This window comes from Mustelus asterias, chromosome 8 (assembly GCF_964213995.1).
Source record: "Mustelus asterias chromosome 8, sMusAst1.hap1.1, whole genome shotgun sequence".
NCBI classification, from domain to species: domain Eukaryota; kingdom Metazoa; phylum Chordata; class Chondrichthyes; order Carcharhiniformes; family Triakidae; genus Mustelus; species Mustelus asterias.
In genome coordinates, this window is record NC_135808.1 from 112,215,646 (window position 1) to 112,235,528 (window position 19,883).

At 42.4% G+C, this 19,883-nt stretch overlaps 1 protein-coding gene across 13 annotated transcripts in view; it reads right to left on the minus strand.

Moving 5' to 3' along the window:
* The window catches only part of st3gal3a (ST3 beta-galactoside alpha-2,3-sialyltransferase 3a), a 523,890-nt gene that overhangs the window by 426,102 nt on the left and 77,905 nt on the right, over window positions 1-19,883 (minus strand). The window lies entirely within an intron of this gene.

A 19,883-nucleotide genomic window follows, 5' to 3' on the forward strand; every position in this document is an offset into this window, starting at 1 on the left:
ACAGGATAAGCGAAGTAAAATATGTATTTCTAGGATGAAAAATTGAGGTCAACTGCTAATGCAAGTATAACATTTTGTAGCTGGATGGGGGTTGGTTCCACTTGTGTGCAAAAACATATTATTGGCACTGTAGAAATTGGATCATCTTATACCCCATGATCTATGGAATTAATGCTGTCTCGAATTATCATTTCCATTAACTTCCTGATCAGAGGTTAAACTGACTGGTCTATTGTTACTGGGTTCATCTTTACACCCCTTTTTGAACAAGAATGTAACATTTGCAATTGTCCAGTTCTTTGGCACCATCTCCAAGTCGAAGGAAGATTGGAAATTTATGACATTTCCACTCTCATTTCCCTCAGTATCCATCTCATCCAGACCTTATCCACTAAGTCAGACAGCCTATCCAATACCTCTTCCACATCAACTTTATACCCTTCAAGTGTCTAAATTACCTCCCCTTTCACCATGACTTATATAGCATCTTCCTCCTTGGTAACAACAGCTGCAGAAGTATTCATTTAATAACTCAGCCATGCCCCCTGTCTTTATGCACAAATCCCCTTTATGGTGCTCAATTGGTCCCATTCCTCTTCTTACCACAATTTTAGTATTAACAAACTTAAAGACTTTGGATTCCCTTTTATGTTAGCTACCAATCTCTTTTCATACTCTCTTTTTGCTTCTCTCTTTTCAATTCCCCTCTGAACCTTCTATAATTCAACCTAGTTCTCAGTTATATTATTGTGCCCTCACCTATTCCTGCCCCTGTCAGCATTAAAACGCTAGCCCCATGACTCTTAAGACATACCTGCAACTATTGGTCTGGCTCTTGTGGAATTTACACTGGCAAAAATGGGATCGTTTATGCAGGAATGAGTAACAGAAAAGCTTTCCCACTGAGTCAGTGTATGAGCTGGGAGTTATGGATTCCTTACCCAACATACTTTTAATTTCCAGTTTTATCCGTATGTTGATTGCACGTCTGCTCCAAAAAGCAGTTCCACAGCTCTCCTCAGGATCCCAGTTCTATGCAATGTATCCCATTTACACTGAAGCAAATTCCACAGGAGCCAGACCTATCAAAATGTTTTAGATATGGTTTAGAATCATGGGGACTGGATTGTTAACTTCAGGTGGGGACAAGAAAGGGCTGAGGTGTGATGTGAAAATCACATCCCAACAGAGTGTCACTGAATCCTGCTGCCTCCGGAATGCAGTGTGATTTTCAAAGGGGAGAATTTGGGAACCTCCATGTCTCCAATTAAGTACTTCTTGAGCGCACTGATGAGTTCATTAACAGACCTCAGAGCAGCAGTTTCAAATTTTCAATTGGCAGGCATAGGAATATGCAGTGTCCAGGACAGATTGTCATCGACTTCAGGAAGCGTAGTCGAGAACATATCCTGTCTACATCAATGGAGACGAAGTAGAAATGGTTGAAAGCTTTAAGTTTTTAGGTGTACAGATCACCAACAACCTGGCCTGGTCTCCCCATGCTGACATTATAGTTAAGAAAGCTCACCAATGCCTCTACTTTCTCAGAAGACTAAGGAAATTTGGCATGTCAGCTACAATTCTTACCAACTTCTACAGTTGCACCACAGAAAGCATTCTTTCTGGTTGTATCACAGCTTGGTATGGCTCCTGCTCTGCCCAAGACCGCAAGAAACTACAAAAGGTCGTGAATGTAGCCCAATCCATCACGCAAACCAGCCTCCCATCCATTGATTCTGTCTACACTTCCCACTGCCTCGGCAAAGCAGCCAGCATAATCAAGGACCCCACGCACCCCGGACATTCTCTCTTCCACCTTCTTCCGTCGGGAAAAAGATACAAAAGTCCGAGGTCATGTACCAACTGACTCAAGAACAGCTTCTTCCCTGCTGCTACAATCAGGCTTTTGAATGTTTCCTACCTTTCATTAAGTTGATCTTTCTCTACATCCTAGCTATGATTGTAACAGTACATTCTGCACTCTCTTGTTTCCTTCTCTATGAATGGTATGCTTTGTCTGTATAGCGCACAAGAAACACTACTTTTCACTGTATACTAATACATGTGACAATAATAAATCAAATCAAATCAAAATCAAATATAAGGATGCAGCTGCAATAAAGTGGAGAGCCATGAGGACTAATGGATACACCGGTCAACTCATTTAGAAGGAGCACAGAGTTGCCATCACTTGTACTTCAGAGGTTTCTATTTGTCAACAGTGAGAGGTAGGAGTCCTGAGAGATAGAGTCAGACTGCTGGCATAACAACAGGAGAGGTTGGCAGAGAAAGTCCTATTGAATATCCATGCTCCAGCAGAGGGAGTTGAAATGGGAGCATCTTACACTGTCAGACAGAGTAGTGAGGAGCAGCATCAACAAGCTATCCTGATCAGGAGGGGATCAGAGGAGCACAAAGAGGGGCTGCAATAGGAAGCAGGCAATACCCAAGACATCAGGTGTAACGCCCAAGAATCAGGTACCTGCAAATGACAGAGTCCACCTATCCATGCAGTAAATGTCCAAAATTTATGCCCTGGACCATAACAAACCGATTCTTCATGGAATCCAGGGCACCCAACAAGTTCACCGTGGACTTGAATTTTTATGCATCCAGGTCGTTCTCGGGATCAGCTTCGGATCTGGGTGGCATCTTGCAGCTGGCAGGTCATTACATCATCAGACAAGTCATGGATGGCCTATTCTGGAGATCAGGGGATAGATCCATTTTGGCAAAACGGGACAAGACAGATACAGACGGCATTGGGCTTTGCCACCATTGACGAATTGCCTCAGGTCGAGGGAACACTGATTACACCATATGGCAAACCAGCCAGCTTCCTCAACAGTAAAGGCCTCCACTTACTGAATATCTGTCTGGTCTGAAGCACATCTTCCTGGTCAGTTGTCATGATTCCTTCATCCTGCAGCTCTTCAGGCAACATCCAAGCATCATAGGGGCACCTGGGGGACAAGATTATCACCTGGGACAGCTGCTCCTCATGTCCAGATACAGATGCATAGAGACACTACATCCAAAGCCACCTACTAACATATACCTGCATTGAAGAAACCATTGGCATCTTGGAAAGTGCACTTTTGTTGCCATGTCCAATTGGGTAGTGTCCTCCAGTACAAGCTAGCCAGGATGTCTTACATTGTGCTCATTTGCTGCATGCTGCACAACATGACTATACAAAGAGGACCAGATCTGGATGAAGAGGTGGACTAGTACATCACCCATCCTCAGAGAGAAGAGAAGCTATCGAGGTACCCAGTTCCAGGCCTCACAGCAAATGGCAAGCTGGTATAGCCGTTGATTAAGACATTTCACGTGAATGTCCCTGAGCCCTATGACAGATGGCTCTGCAACTCACCTTCCATCAGAAGGAGAAATTATCTAGTAAGCACACATGTGAATAATTCCATGGCCACCCAAAAACATTTGAGAGTGGGGTCTCCACTGCCACCATTGCCCGACATCACAGACCATACAACCACACCAAGTCCAGACATCAAACCCATTTCACTTTCCTAAACAAGCTTTAAAAACACAAGTCTGATCAATGATATAATAAATTATTATAACAAGATAAATCAATAGCAAAACAAAAATGTTTCACTATGGTGACCCAGCTTACAGTGTGGCACCTTGCACTAATACCCACTCCTACATGGTACTTCCTCAATGGCTGAGGAAGAGGTGAAGTAAGACTGTTCCACTGTTACCTCGGGCTGCGATGCCCATATATTCCATCTTCATCATGGAAGGCACTCCATGGGATGCTGCATCTACATCAGGGGTAGTCTCTGTCACAGGAGCACTCTGCTTCTCTCCCCCGCCCCCCCCCCCCCCCCCCCCCCCCCCGCCCCCCACCGCCCCCCTCACCATGCACTGTGGGAAACACAAGAAGGTAGTGGTGAAAACTCTGACTACTCAGCAGGTACATTAGCACCACCAACCCAATAGATGACAGCAGTCAAAGAACCAGAGCACGCATTGGTAGGAATTTCCTCCATCCCCCTCTTCTGATGACAGAGCTATCAGATGGCACTACACCTCACAGCCTCCCTTCTCGCCATCACCATATGGACTGCCACAATGGCACTCATGCAATATCAAGCACTGCCTCCATTGGTATTAGGTCATAAAGGTCAACCATACCAGCACCCACTTGATCTATCTCACATTGGTTCTCTATTCACGTTTCTTGCAGGATGAGGAGATAAAGATATAGGAGTAGATTGCCCTCTTTCACCTGATATTGACATGATCTGTTGTGTTCCTCTGAGATATCCTCCTTCTCAGTCATGGCCCATATTTGAGGTATCTCAGTGATGCAAATGAGCACCAGCTCTGACAATGTTAGGGAAAAGTAAAAGCACTCAAATCTGCTCAGCTGGTGTTCATATAGAAGTTTCAGTGGATTTAACTCCCTGGAGAAACACAAATCTGCCTTCCTTGCTGCTACGTATAGAGGCCTGACATCTGGGTGTCACTTGCTACTCACATTCCCAGGTCATTGAACCTCTTGCAACTCTGGACCCACATCCTCCATGTGATGCCTCTGTTGCTGCCCTGCGTGGCATTCTCACAGTACACCATACTTCCAAGTTTTTTGTTATCTGCAAATTTTGAAATTATGCCCTGTCCACCAAGTCTAAGATATTAGGATACATATTAAAGAAAGCAGTAGTCCAAGTATAGATTGTTTCCAGTAATGGAAACACTACTGTATACCATTTTCCAGTCCAGAAAGCAGCTATTCAAAATTACTCTGTTTCCTTTCACTCAGCCAACCTTGTATCCATGTGCTACTTTTCCTTTTATTCCATGGGCTTCAACTTTATTGGCAAGTCTATTATGTGGCATGTTATCAAACACCTTTGGAATTCCATGTAAACCATATTAACCATATTACCCTCATTTAAAAGCTCAATCAATAATGAGGCATTCTGTGAACTTTTGAAACAGGGATCATGTATGTTTCCACAATGCAAATGGATACCAATGCCAAAAAAATCTATCTAGGAGAAGAAACATCAGTAAATGAATATTCTATAATAAAACAACAGAGGATTTCATAGGAACTTACGAAATAGCAGTAAGAGTAGACCTTGTAGCTCCTTGAGCCTAAATTCTATATGATCTTTTGTCTTCACTGCACTTTCCTGCTCACTCACCATATCCCTTGATTTCCCAAGAAGAGAAGAATTTGTCTCTCTCAGCCTTAAATATACTCAAGGATGGAGCATCCACAACTCTCAGGAGGAGAGAATTCCAAAGATTCCCTGACTGAAGACATTACATAGAATCATAGAATCCCTACAGTGCAGAAGAGGCTATTGGGCCCATCAAGTCTGCATCGACTCCCCAACAGTGTATCATACCCAGGCCCACTCCCCCGCCCTATCTCCACAATCCCACACATTTCCCATGGCTAATCCATCCACTGCTGCCTCACAACGCCAGGGACCCGGGTTCAATTCCCACCTTGCGTGACTGTCTATGTGGAGTTTGTACATTCTCCTGTGTCTCTGTGGGTTTTCTCCGGGTGCTCTGGTTTCCTCCCACAATCCAAAGAAGCGCAGTTAAGTTCATTAGCCATGCTAAATTGTTCCTTAGTGCCTCAAGATGTGTAGGTTAAGGGGATTAGCAGGGCAAATATCTGGGGATTACGGAGATAGGGCTGGGTGGGATGCTCTGTCAGAGAGCCAGTGCAGACTCGATGGGCCGAATGGCCTACTTCTGCACTGCAGTCTTACGGATCCTACGATAGGGATCCAGCCAAAATGTAAAACTGTTATTCAAAAAAGAAGGGAGAGAAAGAACAGAGAACTGCTGGCCAGTTAGACCTACATCAGTCATCAAGAAAATGCTGGAATCTATTATTAAGGAAGTCTTAAAAATGCACTTAGAAAAGCATAATATTATCAGAGTCAATGTGGTTGTATGAAAGGCAAATCATGTTTGATCAATTTATTAAGGACTATGCACAATTTTTATATTTGCATCCAATGAAGGATATATTTACAGCGGAGGTTCAATAGATTTACTATGGTGACTTGGCGACATCATCTGAAAGCACAGCATTATTTTTCACATGAATGCTGACAATACCCAGCTCTACCTCATCATCACCTCTCTCAACTCCACTGTTGCTAAATTATCAGATCGCTTATCTGAGATCCAGTACAAGATGAGCAGAAATTTCCTCCAATTAAATATTGGAAAGACTGAGCCTTGGTTTTCAGTTCCTGCTCCAAATTTCATTCCCTAGCTACCAACTCCATCCCTCTCCCTGGCAACAGTCCGAGACTAAGCCTGTCTGTTCTTAATCTTAGTTCTGAGATGAGCTTCCAAGCTCATCCTCGTGCCTTGTTCACGTTTTTAAAAACCGGTTGTAAACCTCGCCGACGTGATATCTAGTCAGCAAGGGGATAATTCCTAATATGGGGGGGGGGCGGGGGCTATATGGAGGGGAAACCCGCTAATTACAATTAAATGTATTGAAGAGAGTCTCGACCTTCCTAAGCGGGAACCTCATTATGTCACTGATGAGGTTAATTGGAAAACAAGATCTCGCTGGTGGGATTCTCGTTTTCCAGCTCTCGATGAATTTTGTGTCTGTGTCGCATTTGTGTCGCGACGAACACGGGCATAAAATCCATCCCTACCCCTACCTCCACCTCCACCCCCTGATTGTAAAATTCTCATCATTGTTTTCAAATCCCTCTGTGACCCCACTCCTCCTTACCTTGGCAATCTCTTCCAGCCCCAACATGCTCAGGCGATATTTGCGCTCCTCTATATCTGGCCTCTAGCGCGTCTCTAATTTTAATTGTTCCACCATTGGTGCCAATGCTTAAGCTGCTTAGGTCCCAAGCTCTGGCAAACCCTCTGGGAACCTCCCTGCCTTTCTACCTCACTTTCCTCCTCTAAGACACTCTTTAAACCCTACCTCTTTGACAATGGTTTTGGTCCTCTAACCTAATATTTCCTTCTGGACTTGGTATTAGACTTTGCTTAGTATTATTATTTTTAACTAGGCACTTACGTACTAACTTAGAATGCATGCCAATGAATTTTTAAATACAAATGTCATGTTCTCCAGTTTGTCATTCCCAGAATTATTTTCTTGCCATTTTTTAAAAATATAATTCGACAATCTGTTCATTCTTCTCCAATGCTTGGCTAACAATCCAGTTTCCATGGATTTAAATTGGAGCCTAACTAATGTTATCAGCTACAATCTGAAGTAACTTTATAAGGCTCCTGTGAAGTGCCTTGGGTCATTTCATTGTCAAAGGCACTAATTAAATATATGTTGGGGATGAGACGGTTGTTCTATGATGAAAGGCTGAGTAAATTGGTCCTGTACTTTTATGAGAGGTGATTTCATTGAAAGATACGAGATTCTGGAGGGTCTTGGCAGGATACAAACTAAGCAGTTGTTTCTCCTTTCTGGGAAATCTAAGACACCAAAACACAATCTCGGGATAAAGAATTGATCATTTAGGACTAAGAGAAATGTCTTCACTTAGAGGGTTGTGAATCATTGGAGTTCTCTACATCCAAGGGTTGTAGATCATCCATCATTCAGTGTACTCAAGGCTAGAATAGATAGATTTTGATCAGGAATTGAGGGGTGTATGGAGTGAGCTGGAAAAATGAAGTTGCAGGAAATGACCAGCTGTGATTGTACTGAATGGTTCGAGGGGTCAATATACTGCTCCTTTTTCTTAAGTCTCTTGTCCTTAAACATTCAAGCTAGTAAAAAATAAGTTTTAAAATAACGGTAACTTCACAATTAGTAAGTACAAAAATTACCTCTCAAAATCCTAACTCAGACAATTAGCGTAATTTCTGGACAAAGCAAAACTGCTAATCTTGTTCACAGAACCTAATAACGGGCAAACAATTAGAAACCAAAATAATTGATTATACTGAGTCTATCACATTTACAATCAGTTATTTAAAATCATTTATTTTTAATCACCTGAGTCACCCAGCAGTTTTTAAGCAACTTGAAGCAGGTATGTGCATAAGGAACAGGGATGGGTATTGTCCAACCTCCCTTTCTGCACACTGGAGAAAGTCTCGCCCAGAAAACAGTCACTGAAGCCATTTTTAATTTGTTGCATTATTGACACAGCTGCAAATTCATATAAGTTTGTTAAACTGAAATGGAATGAATCCTCAGGTCAGTTACAATCATCAGCTTCAATATCGGGAATCGAACCCAGGTCCCTGTGAGGCAGCTGTGCTAACCACTGTGCCACTGTGCCCTGTAGCCATGCTCCTAGTCAAACTATTATTCAAACGGGGAGGCACGGTGGCATAGTGGTTAGCACTGCTGCCTCTGAGCGCCAGGGACCCGGGTTCGATTCCCGGCTTGGGTCACTGTCTGTGTGGAGTCTGCACATTCTCCCCGTGTGTGCAGGCGTTTCCTCCGGGTGCTCCGGTTTCCTCCCACAGTCCGAAATACATGCTGGTTAGGTGTATTGGCTATACTAAATTCTCAGTGTACCTGAACAGGCGCCGGAGTGTGGCGACTGGGGGATTTTCACAGTAACTTCATTGCACTGTTAATGTAAACCTACTTGTGACACTAATAAATAAACTTCAAGTATATAACACTGGCATCTACCAGCAATGTGAAAAATTGCCAATGTATTCCCCGTACACAAAAAGTAAGAGAAATTTAGCTGCCTCATCAGTGTACTCTCAATCATCAGCAAAGTGATGGAAGGTGTCATCAACAGAGCTAATCAAACGGCACTTACACAGCAATAATCTGCTCATGGACGCCCAGTTTTGGTTTCACTCCGGCTCAGCTCCTTAGCCCATTTTAGCCTCAGTCCAAACATGGACAAAAGAGCTAAACTCAAGACGTGAGATGAGAATGACTGTCTCTGACATCAAGGCCACAGTTGACAAAGTATAGCATCAAGAAGCCCTAGAAAAAGTGAAGTAATTAGGAATCAAGGAAAAATTCCGTACTGGTTTGGGACCACACTGAGCACAAACGAAGATGATTGTGTTTGTTGGAGGTCAATCATCTCAGCCCAGGGACATTGCTGCAGGTGTTCCTCAGGGTAGTGTCCTAGACCCAACCATCTTCAGCATCTTACTACCACTGAACATCCTGGGAGTTACCATTGACCAGGGACTGAGCGAGAGAAGACATGTAAATACAGTGGTTACAAGAGCAGATCAGAGGCTGAGAATTCTGCGACGAGTAACTCACCTCCTGACTCCACAAAGCCTGTCCATAATCTACAAGGCACAAGCCAGGAGTGTGATAGAATACTCGTCACCTGTCCAGATGAGTGCAGCTCCAACAACACTCATGAAGCTCAACACCATCCAGGATGAAGCAGCCTGCTTGATTGGCACTCCATCCATCACCTTCACAATTCACTCTCTCCACCACTGATGCACAGTGGCAGCACAGTGTGTACAATCTACAAGATGTCCTGCATCAACTCACCAAGATTTCTTTGACAGCATCTCCCAAACCCATGTTCTCTACCACCTAGACAGACAAGGTCAGCAGATGCCTGGGAACAACATCATCTGCAGGCTCCCCTTCAAGCAACACACCATTCTTACTTGAAAATATATTGCCGTTTTTTTCATTGTCACTGGCTCAAAATCCTGGAATCTTTGACGTCATCATGGGTGTTCTTACAACATATAGACTGCAGCAATGCATGAAGCTGGCTCAACACCACCTTCTTGAGGACAACTCGGGATGGGCAATAAATGTTGACTTAACCAGCGACGCTCTTATAAATGATTTTTTAAAAAGTTTGCATATGTTTTGTTAAATATAAATGTCATGTTCTCCAGTTTGCAGTTGCCAGAATCATTTTAATTCAATTTATAAAAAATAATTTGCCAATATGTTCATCATTCTACAATGCTTGGCTACTAATCCTGTTTCCACGGATTTAAGTTGGATAATGTAGCCTGACTAATTTTATGAGCCACCCCCTGAAGTAACTTCATGTGCAGTTCATCTGGGCTGGATGCTTTATTCTCATATAGTGTCTTCAACCTGCCTCATTTATTTGTAATTCATATTTTTAATTAATAACTCCTTGTTTTGCCACGGAAATCATACCTTTCCATTGCGAAGGCAGGTTAAGATATTATTAATGAATACAAAAAAGTAGTCATTCAGTATATCTGCCATCCTTGATGGGTCCTAACATAGTTCAAACACACATTTATCTTGAATATGATTTTCATGTTTCTTTCATATTTTCTACATCTCATCCTTTCCATTTAATTTTATGTTGTCTATAAAACAATATTATTGGTTCTAAGATATTTGAGGGTTATCCTAACTTTGGGAAAGGTGTTCTATCAATTCAAATTGTTTCTTTCCTATTCTCCTGTTCATCTCTACCTTTGATTCTATCTGTATCATTATATTTAGGAAACATTTCTTTATATCCTCATCATTCATATTACATACCTGCCTGCACTGATTTTCTTTCTGCACTGCTACATTTTCTTAGTGGGTAATTGTATTTCCTGTGATATAGTCTGAAAGCTTTAGCATCTTTCCTCTCATTGCTCTGTTCAAATGACATGCTCTAACAATCTAAAGTACATTCGTTAACTACTCAAAATCCCCTGCATACAGCTGAAGGTCTCTTTATGCACTCAGCCCTTTTTATATAAAGCTAAGTTAAAACTCAGATATGCTATGTGTCGCCTCATCTACTAGCTTTGGTTGTTACAAAGTGATCAGGATCTAATATCAAGCCCCTCCGTGGAGGTGCCTTCTGAATCAGATATCAGCACAGCATTTTATCCAGAAATATTCCTACTCCCATAATAAATCTTATTTATTCCTACTGAACTGAAGTCTCCCATAACAAATAAATTTGAGTCTTGACATGCTTCACTTATGGAGTATAAGGTTCCAAATCTAATCTCACTTACTGACCAGATTCTTTGTGCTGCAGAGAGAGCCTCCTCTGTTGATATTACAATGACCCCAAGGACATAGCTGTACAAAAAGGGTGTAGAGTCACAAGCACACAAAAATATACTTAATTCATGATCAAAAGTGTTTGTGCTGAACTTATGAAAAAACAGTCAACAATAGGCCAAGAACGTTATATCTGCTTTGAATGATCTAATTACTGTACATATAATTTCAATGTATATTGAGCAATGGATAATGACAAAAGCTCAGACAGTATAAAGTAATGGATTTGATCAAATAACCTGACATCTAACCAGAATCTTGGAGCAGGAGGAGGTGCCAAGTCTGTCATCCACACCAAAATTGGTATGTGGAAAGAGCAAATCATGTTATTCTGCTGCACTTGGAAACACACTGTGCAAAATTTATAATTCAGTATCATGAAAATCCCAGCTCTTTTTCGATTTTGTTGGTCGGTTGTTGGACTGAAGATCATGTTCTGGACACTGTGACTGATGTTTTTCTATTTTTCATTCATGTGATGTGGCGTCATTGGCTAGGTCAGCATTTGTTGCCAATCCCTAAATGCCCTTGAGAAGGTGGCGGTGAGCCACCTTCCGGATTAGCTTTAGTCCATGTGGGATACGTACACCCCAGTGCTGTTCAAAAGGGAGGTCCTGAATTTTGATCCAGCAAGAGTGGGAAAGGTGAAATAGTTCCAAGGTCAAGATGGTGTGTGACTTGGGGGGGGAACTTGCAGGCCTAAGTGGTGGAGGTAGCGGGTTGGAAGGTGCTCACAGAGCACTTTGCATATCTTGTACACATTGTTGCCACTGCATTAGTAGTGCAGGGAGTACATGTTTAAGGTGCTGGATGTGGTGCCAATCAAGAAGGCCACTTTGTCCTGGGTGATATTGAGCTTCTTGTGTGTTGTTGGAGCCACACTCATCCAGACAAGTAGTCCACTGCACTACTGACTTGGGTCTTGTAGACAGTGGGGAAGGTGGTTTTGGGGAGTCAGGAGGTGCGTCACTTGCCGCAGACTTGCCAACCTCTGACATTTTGTTTCTTTATTCTTTCATGGATGTGGGCACAGCTAGCACTTGTTGCCCATCCTTAATTGTCCTTGAACTGAGTGGCTTGCTAGGTCATTTCAGAGAGCAGTTAAGAGTCAACCACATTGCTGTGGCTCTGGAATCACATGACTGAGTGGCAGATTCCCTTCCCTGAAGGCCTGGGGCTCAGCTCCTCCCTCTGCGACTGGATCCTGAGCTTCCAAACGCACACACTGTAATCAGTAAGGAGAGGCAACAATCTATCCCTTCCACCATCATCCTCAACACGGGTGCCCCACAAGACCGTGTCCTCAGCCCCTTACTATACTTCTTATACACCTATAACTGTGTGGCCAAATTCCCCTCCAACTCGATGACACCACCATAGTGGGTCGGATCTCAAACAATGACGAGTGGAGTACAGGAAAGAGATAAGGAATCTGGTGAACTTGTGCGACGACAATAATCTCTCCCTCAATGTCAACAAAACGAAGGAGATAGTCATTGACTTCAGAAAGCATAGTGGAGAACATGCCCCTATCTACATCAATGGGGATGAAGTAGAAATGATCGAGAGCTTCAAGTTTTTAGGTGTCCAGGTCACCAACAACATGTCCTGGTCCCCCCATACTGACACTATAGTTAAGAAAGCCCACCAATGCCTCTACTTTCTCAGAAGACTAAGGAAATTTGGCATGTCAGCTACGACTCTCACCAACGTTTACACCATAGAATGCATTCTTTCTGGTTGCATCACAGCTTTATATGCCTCCTGCTCTGTCCAAGACCGCAAGAAACTACAAACGGTCATGAACGAAGCCCAGTCCATCACTCAAATCAGCCTCCCACCCATTGGCACTGTCTACACTTCGGGCTGCCTCGGAAAAGCAACCAGCATAATTAAGGACCTCACACACCCTGGACATATTTTTTTCCGCCTTCTTCTGTCGGGAAAAAGATACAAAAGTCTGAGGACATGTACCATCCGACTCAAGAACAGTTTCTTCCCTGCTGCCTTCAGACTTTTGAATGGACATACCTCGCATTAAGTTGATCGTTCTCTACACCCTAGCTATGACTGTAACACTACATTCTGCAATCTGTCCTTTCCTTCTCTATGTACTGTATGTTTTGTCTGTATAGTGTGCAAGAAACAATACTTTTCACTGCATACTGATACATGTGACAATAATAAGTCAAATCAACAATTGATGATAGTTGTTATGGTCACCATTACTGAGATTTATTCCAGATTTATTAATTAATTTAAATTCCACCAGCTGCCATGTTGGGATTTTAACCCATGTCCCTGAGCATTGACCTGGACCTCTGGATTACTAGTTCAGTGACATTATCTCTATGCCGTCATCTCCCCACAAGAGCTACTCTTGCAGCAATAGCATTTATTTGGCTAGTCCAGTTAGAGTTTTTAGTCAGTAGTAACCCACAGAATGCTGATGGTGCAGGAATTCAGGAATAGTAATGTCATTGAATATCAAGGGGAGATGGTTAGATTCTCTCTTGCTGGGGAGAGTTCTTCTGTCTTTCTTCCCCCTTCTATTTTTCTTCCTTTTCTTTTCTTTTTTAAATTTTTTTTCCACATATACATCTATATTTCCCTTTTGGTCAGTTTTTAACATCCTTCAGGTGGATGAGCTCCGGTTCAAAAATATTTAATCCTTTATTTGTAATGGTTAACCTGTGGGGACCATATGCTTTAATACACTTTTATTATCGTGATGTCCACTAACATTGAGGCCTCACAGTGGTTGTCCAAACGATGTTATCATCGGAAATGTCAAAAGAAATAAAGTTCCCTCTCATTTACATCATTTAAAAATAAGCATTGTCTTTCTGCAGGAGACTCACTTACTTTGGGTTGGGCAGATGTTTCATTGTAATTTTCAGAGTAAAGTGAGAGGTGTGGCAATTCTAAACCATAAAAGCATTCCCTTTGTTCACTCTCAGGTTATAACTGACTCTAATGGCCACTATGTTATAGCACAAGGCAGACTTTTTAACAGTCCATTTATTTAGCTAATGTATATTCACCCAACTATGATGACCACCTTTTCATTTCAAACTTATTTTCCATACCTGATTCAGATTCATACAATTTACTTATTGGAGGAGACTTTGGCCAGGATTCCAGGATTTTTCACCTTCCTCCTATTTCTCTCTTTTCCTTTCCTCTTTCTCTTCCAGGTTAAGTTTATTAAATAATTGCTGTACAGTAAGCTATTTTCTGTACTGTCATTCATTGATTGTTGTTAAAACTTAACATAAGGGCGGCACGGTAGCACAGTGGTTAGCACTGCTGCTTCACAGCTCCAGGGTCCTGCGTTCGATTCCCGGCTCGGGTCACTGTCTGTGTGGAGTTTGCACATTCTCCTCGTGTCTGCGTGGGTTTCCTCCGGGTGCTCCGGTTTCCTCCCATGGTCCAAAGATGTGCGGGTTAGGTTGATTGGCCAGGTTAAAAATTGCCCCTTAGAGTCCTGGGATGCGTAGGTTAGAGGGATTAGTGGGTAAATATGTGGGGGTAGGGCCTGGGTGGGATTGTGGTCGGTGCAGACTCGATGGGCCGAATGGCCTCCTTCTGCACTGTAGGGTTTCTATGATTCTATTCTATGATAAATAAAATAAAATTTTTAGTCAGTGGTATCCCATAGAATGGTGATGGTGGGGAATTTAGCACTGGCAATTCCACTGAATGTCATGGGTGGATGGTTGGATTCTCTCTTACTGGTGATGGTCATTGTCTGGCACTTGTATAGCACAAGTAATACTTGCCACTTATCAGCCCAAGTCTGATTGCTGTCTAGTTCCTGATCCATATGGACATGGAATGCTTCAACATCTGAGGAGTCACAATGGTACTGAAAACTGTGCAATCATCAGTGAACATCCCCACTTCTGACCTTATGGAGGTAAGGTCATTTATGAAGCAGCTGAAGATGGTTCAGCCTTGGACACTACCCTGAGGAAGTCTTACAGCAATGTCCTGGGCCTGAGATGATTGGCTCCCAACAGCTGGAATCATATTTTTCTTTATGCTAGGTATGACTCCAACCACTGGAGAGTTTTTCCCCAATTCCCATCGACTGCCATTTTCCTAGGGCTCCCTGATGCCACACTTAGAATGCTGCCTTGATGTCAAGTGCAATCACTCTCACTTCATCTTGTTCATGTAGCCTTCTGCTTTTTACAATATACATTAGACATTGTTTAAATTTAATATTTACTTCTTGGTAAAATTACACGTAGCACATCAGTTGTACAAGTTTCATGTATCACTTCAAACATTATACAAGTTCAAAGGTATCCTAATGTAGTCTACTCTTTTTATACAGTGTATTACATAAAATCTTGAAGTGTTTTTCTTCTCATCGCGAACTCAGATCTCAAAAGATGCTTGCATCATTTAGGTTTTTCCTAAGTCATCTGTAGTGTGCGAGTTTCTTTCAACATGTGATCCATGAATCACATTTTCAGATAATAGCTTTGATTAGAAAATTTTCTATTCAAATAAATTGATGGAGAACACCATATGTTATCACTTTTATCAAGAAAGTGTTAGATAAAATGAAATCACCAGCTATATTGCTACCAACATGGAATGCATTTGATGTCTGTGTACAATGAAGGTGATACAATATGCATTAATTATTAATCAATTTACCAAAGGGGGAGCCAGCTGATTGAATCATCTCTTGTACCAAAATGTCTAAAACGATTAAAATGCACAATTCCCTCTAAGCCTATTTTCTCCATCAGTTTGTTTGGGCCGTATAAATTCAACTTTACATGTTATGAAATGTCTTCTTACATTCCAGCATATTCAAGGCAATACAGAATACTTTATTTACTTTTTGGCTAGTTCCGACAAGTTATTTCAATGTTTTGATGATTCAAGGTTCAACTTTTGATACCTTCATAGAAACCCTACAGTACAGAAAGAGGCCATTCGGCCCATCGAGTCTGCACCGACCACAATCCCACCCAGACCCCACCCCCATATGCCTACATATTTTACCCACCAATCCCTCTAATCTACAAATCCCAGGACACTAAGGGCAATTTTAGCATGGCCAATCAACCTAACCCGCACATCTTTGGACTGTGGGAGGAAACCGGAGCACCCGGAGGAAACCCACGCAGACACGAGGAGAATGTGCAAACTCCACACAGACAGTGACCCAAGCCGGGAATCGAACCCAGGTCCCTGGAGCTGTGAAGCAGCAGTGCTAACCACTGTGCTACCGTGCTACCGTACCGTGACCTTATTGGTCATTTATTTTATGAAAATGTTCAATTTTTCTTTCCGAAACATGGCTCACTCATTTTATTGCTGCATCTCATTCTGAAATGGAAATTAAGGGAGATTCTTCATCAAAAGTCAGTTGTTCCAATTTTGATGATTAGTAAGTTAGCATGTATGTATCTAACCAACTTTAACAGGCTTAAGAATCTATATCACAAACTTTACTTTATTTCACTACTTAACTATAAAGCTCTTCCATAGTTCAGTGTTACTTAAACATTATTCAAAACTATTATTACAGTACACATGCAGTCAATATAATGGAATGTAATACATTTGTTATCACATAGAAAATAGGAGCAGGTGTAGACCATTCAGCCCTTCAAGCCTGCTCTGCCAATCTTTATGCTCATGGCTGATCACCCAACTCAGTAACCTGTTCCCACTTTCCCCACATATCCTTTGACCCCTTTAGCCCCAAGAGCTACATCTAATTCCTTCTTGAAAACCTACAATGTTTTTCCCTCAGATGCTTTCTGTAGTAGAGAATTCCACAAGCTCACCACACTCTGGGTGAAGAAATTTCTCCTCACCTCAGTCCTAAATAGTTTATCCTGTATCCTTAGACTGTCACCCGTGGTTGTAGACTCTTCCATCATCGGGAACATCCTTCCTGCATCTACCCTGTCTAGTCCTGTTAAAATTTTATAGCTTTCTATGAGTTTCTTTGTTGGTTAAAAAGAAAAAGGAGGCTTATGTTCGGATGAGACGTGAACACTCGGGTAGTGCACTAGAAAGCTTTAGATTGGCTAAGAGGGAGTTGAAGAGCGAGCTTAGAAGGGCTAAAAGGGGACATGAGAAGACTTTGGCGGATAGGGTTAAAGAGAATCCTAAGGCGTTCTATAGGTATGTCAAGAACAGAAGGTTGGTTAGGGCAAGTTTAGGGCCAGTTATAGATGGCAGAGGGAAGTTATGTGTGGAACCGGAGGAGATTGGTGAAGCATTGAACCAATATTTCTCTTCGGTGTTCACGCAAGGGGACATGAATATAGCTGAGGAGGACACTGGGTTGCAAGGGAGTAGAATAGACAGTATTACAGTTGATAAGGAGGATGTGCAGGATATTCTGGAGGGTCTGAAAATAGATAAATCCCCTGGTCCGGATGGGATTTATCCAAGGATTCTCTGGGAGGCAAGAGAAGTGATTGCAGAGCCTCTGGCTCTGATCTTCAGGTCGTCGTTGGCCTCTGGTATAGTACCAGAAGATTGGAGGTTAGCGAATGTTGTCCCATTGTTTAAGAAGGGGAACAGAGACTTCCCCGGGAATTATAGACCGGTGAGTCTCACTTCTGTTGTCGGCAAGATGTTGGAAAAAATTATAAGGGATAGGATTTATAGTTATTTGGAGAGTAATGAATTGATAGGTGATAGTCAGCATGGTTTTGTGGCAGGTAGGTCGTGCCTTACTAACCTTATTGAGTTTTTTGAGAAAGTGACCAAGGAGGTGGATGGGGGCAAGGCAGTGGACGTGGTATATATGGATTTTAGTAAGGCGTTTGATAAGGTTCACCATGGTAGGCTTCTGCAGAAAATGCAGATGTATGGGATTGGGGGTGATCTAGGAAATTGGATCAGGAATTGGCTAGCGGATAGGAAACAGAGGGTGGTGGTTGATAGTAAATATTCATCATGGAGTGCGGTTACAAGTGGTGTACCTCAAGGATCTGTTTTGGGGCCACTGCTGTTTGTAATATTTATTAATGATCTGGATGAGGGTATAGTTGGGTGGATTAGCAAATTTGCTGATGACACCAAAGTCGGTGGTGTGGTAGACAGTGAGGAAGGGTGTCGTAGTTTGCAGGAAGACTTAGACAGGTTGCAAAGTTGGGCCGAGAGGTGGCGGATGGAGTTTAATGCGGAGAAGTGTGAGGTAATTCACTTTGGTAGGAATAACAGATGTGTTGAGTATAGGGCTAACGGGAGGACTTTGAATAGTGTGGAGGAGCAGAGGGATCTAGGTGTATGTGTGCATAGATCCCTGAAAGTTGGGAATCAAGTAGATAAGGTTGTTAAGAAGGCATATGGTGTCTTGGCGTTTATTGGTAGGGGGATTGAATTTAGGAGTCGTAGCGTTATGTTGCAACTGTACACAACTCTGGTGCGGCCGCACTTGGAGTACTGTGTGCAGTTCTGGTCCCCACATTACAGGAAGGATGTGGAGGCTTTGGAGAGGGTGCAGAGGAGGTTTACCAGGATGTTGCCTGGTATGGAGGGGAGATCCTATGAGGAGAGGCTGAGGGATTTGGGATTGTTTTCGCTGGAAAGGCGGCGGCTAAGAGGGGATCTTATTGAAACATATAAGATGATTAGAGGTTTAGATAGGGTGGATAGTGATAGCCTTTTTCCTCTGATGGAGAAATCCAGCACGAGGGGGCATGGCTTTAAATTGAGGGGGGGTAGTTATAGAACCGATGTCAGGGGTAGGTTCTTTACCCAGAGGGTGGTGAGGGATTGGAATGCCCTGCCAGCATCAGTAGTAAATGCGCCTAGTTTGGGGGCGTTTAAGAGATCCGTAGATAGGTTCATGGACGAAAAGAAATTGGTTTAGGTTGGAGGGTCACAGTTTTTTTTTTAACTGGTCGGTGCAACATCGTGGGCCGAAGGGCCTGTTCTGCGCTGTAATGTTCTATGTTCTATGTTCTATTCCCCCCTCATTCTTCTAAACTCGAGTGAATATAATCCTGACGGACTCAATCTCTCCTCGTACGTCAGTCCCGCCATGCCAGGAATCAATCTGATAAATCTTAGTTGCACTCCCTCCATAGCAAAAACATTCTTCCTCAGGTAAGGAGACCTAAACTGCACACAATATTCCAGGTGTGGTCTCACCAAGGCCCTGTATAGCTGCAGCAAGAAATCCTTGCTCCTGCATTCAAATTGTCTCACTATGAAGGCCAACAGATCATTTGCCTTCTTCACCTCCTGCTGCACCTTCATGCCTGCTTTCAGTAACGGCTGGACAAGGACACCTAAGTCACATTGCACATTTCCCTCTCCCAATCTTTAGCCATTTAGATGATAATCCAACCTTTCCCTCTTTTTATTTATCTTTCTGTACCTGACTCAACATTGAATTCACTCTTCTAAATTTGACTGCCTTCACAGTCATCGCTGTTAATTTCAGAGTCCTTCAATCTGATTGGTTAAGTACGTTCACAGTTACTTACTGTGTTCACTCAGATCCCAGATGTCCTGTACATTTGGCACTAAGCTGTCATTGAATTGCAGTGGTAGAAGTTGCCATGTAAAATATCAGGCTTATAACAGGATAAATTATTTAAACTCTTTTCTGAGATGTTGAGTTTAAAAATAATCAGAACAAGCACAGTCATTTTCTGTTGGGATTTTAGTTCCTTTCAAGCAACACTGCAAAGACCTTTTGGGATTATTTCACATAGGCAATACCATTTCTAATCACATCATTTTGACGTGGACCAGTCAAGCTTTTCCACAATACCTTAAAAAATAACATTTCAGACACAATGAAACAATTGTCCCAAATTATGTATATCATGTCATGGTGTGTACTTTGGCAGTATAATTTCTAAACTGCATGTGAAGT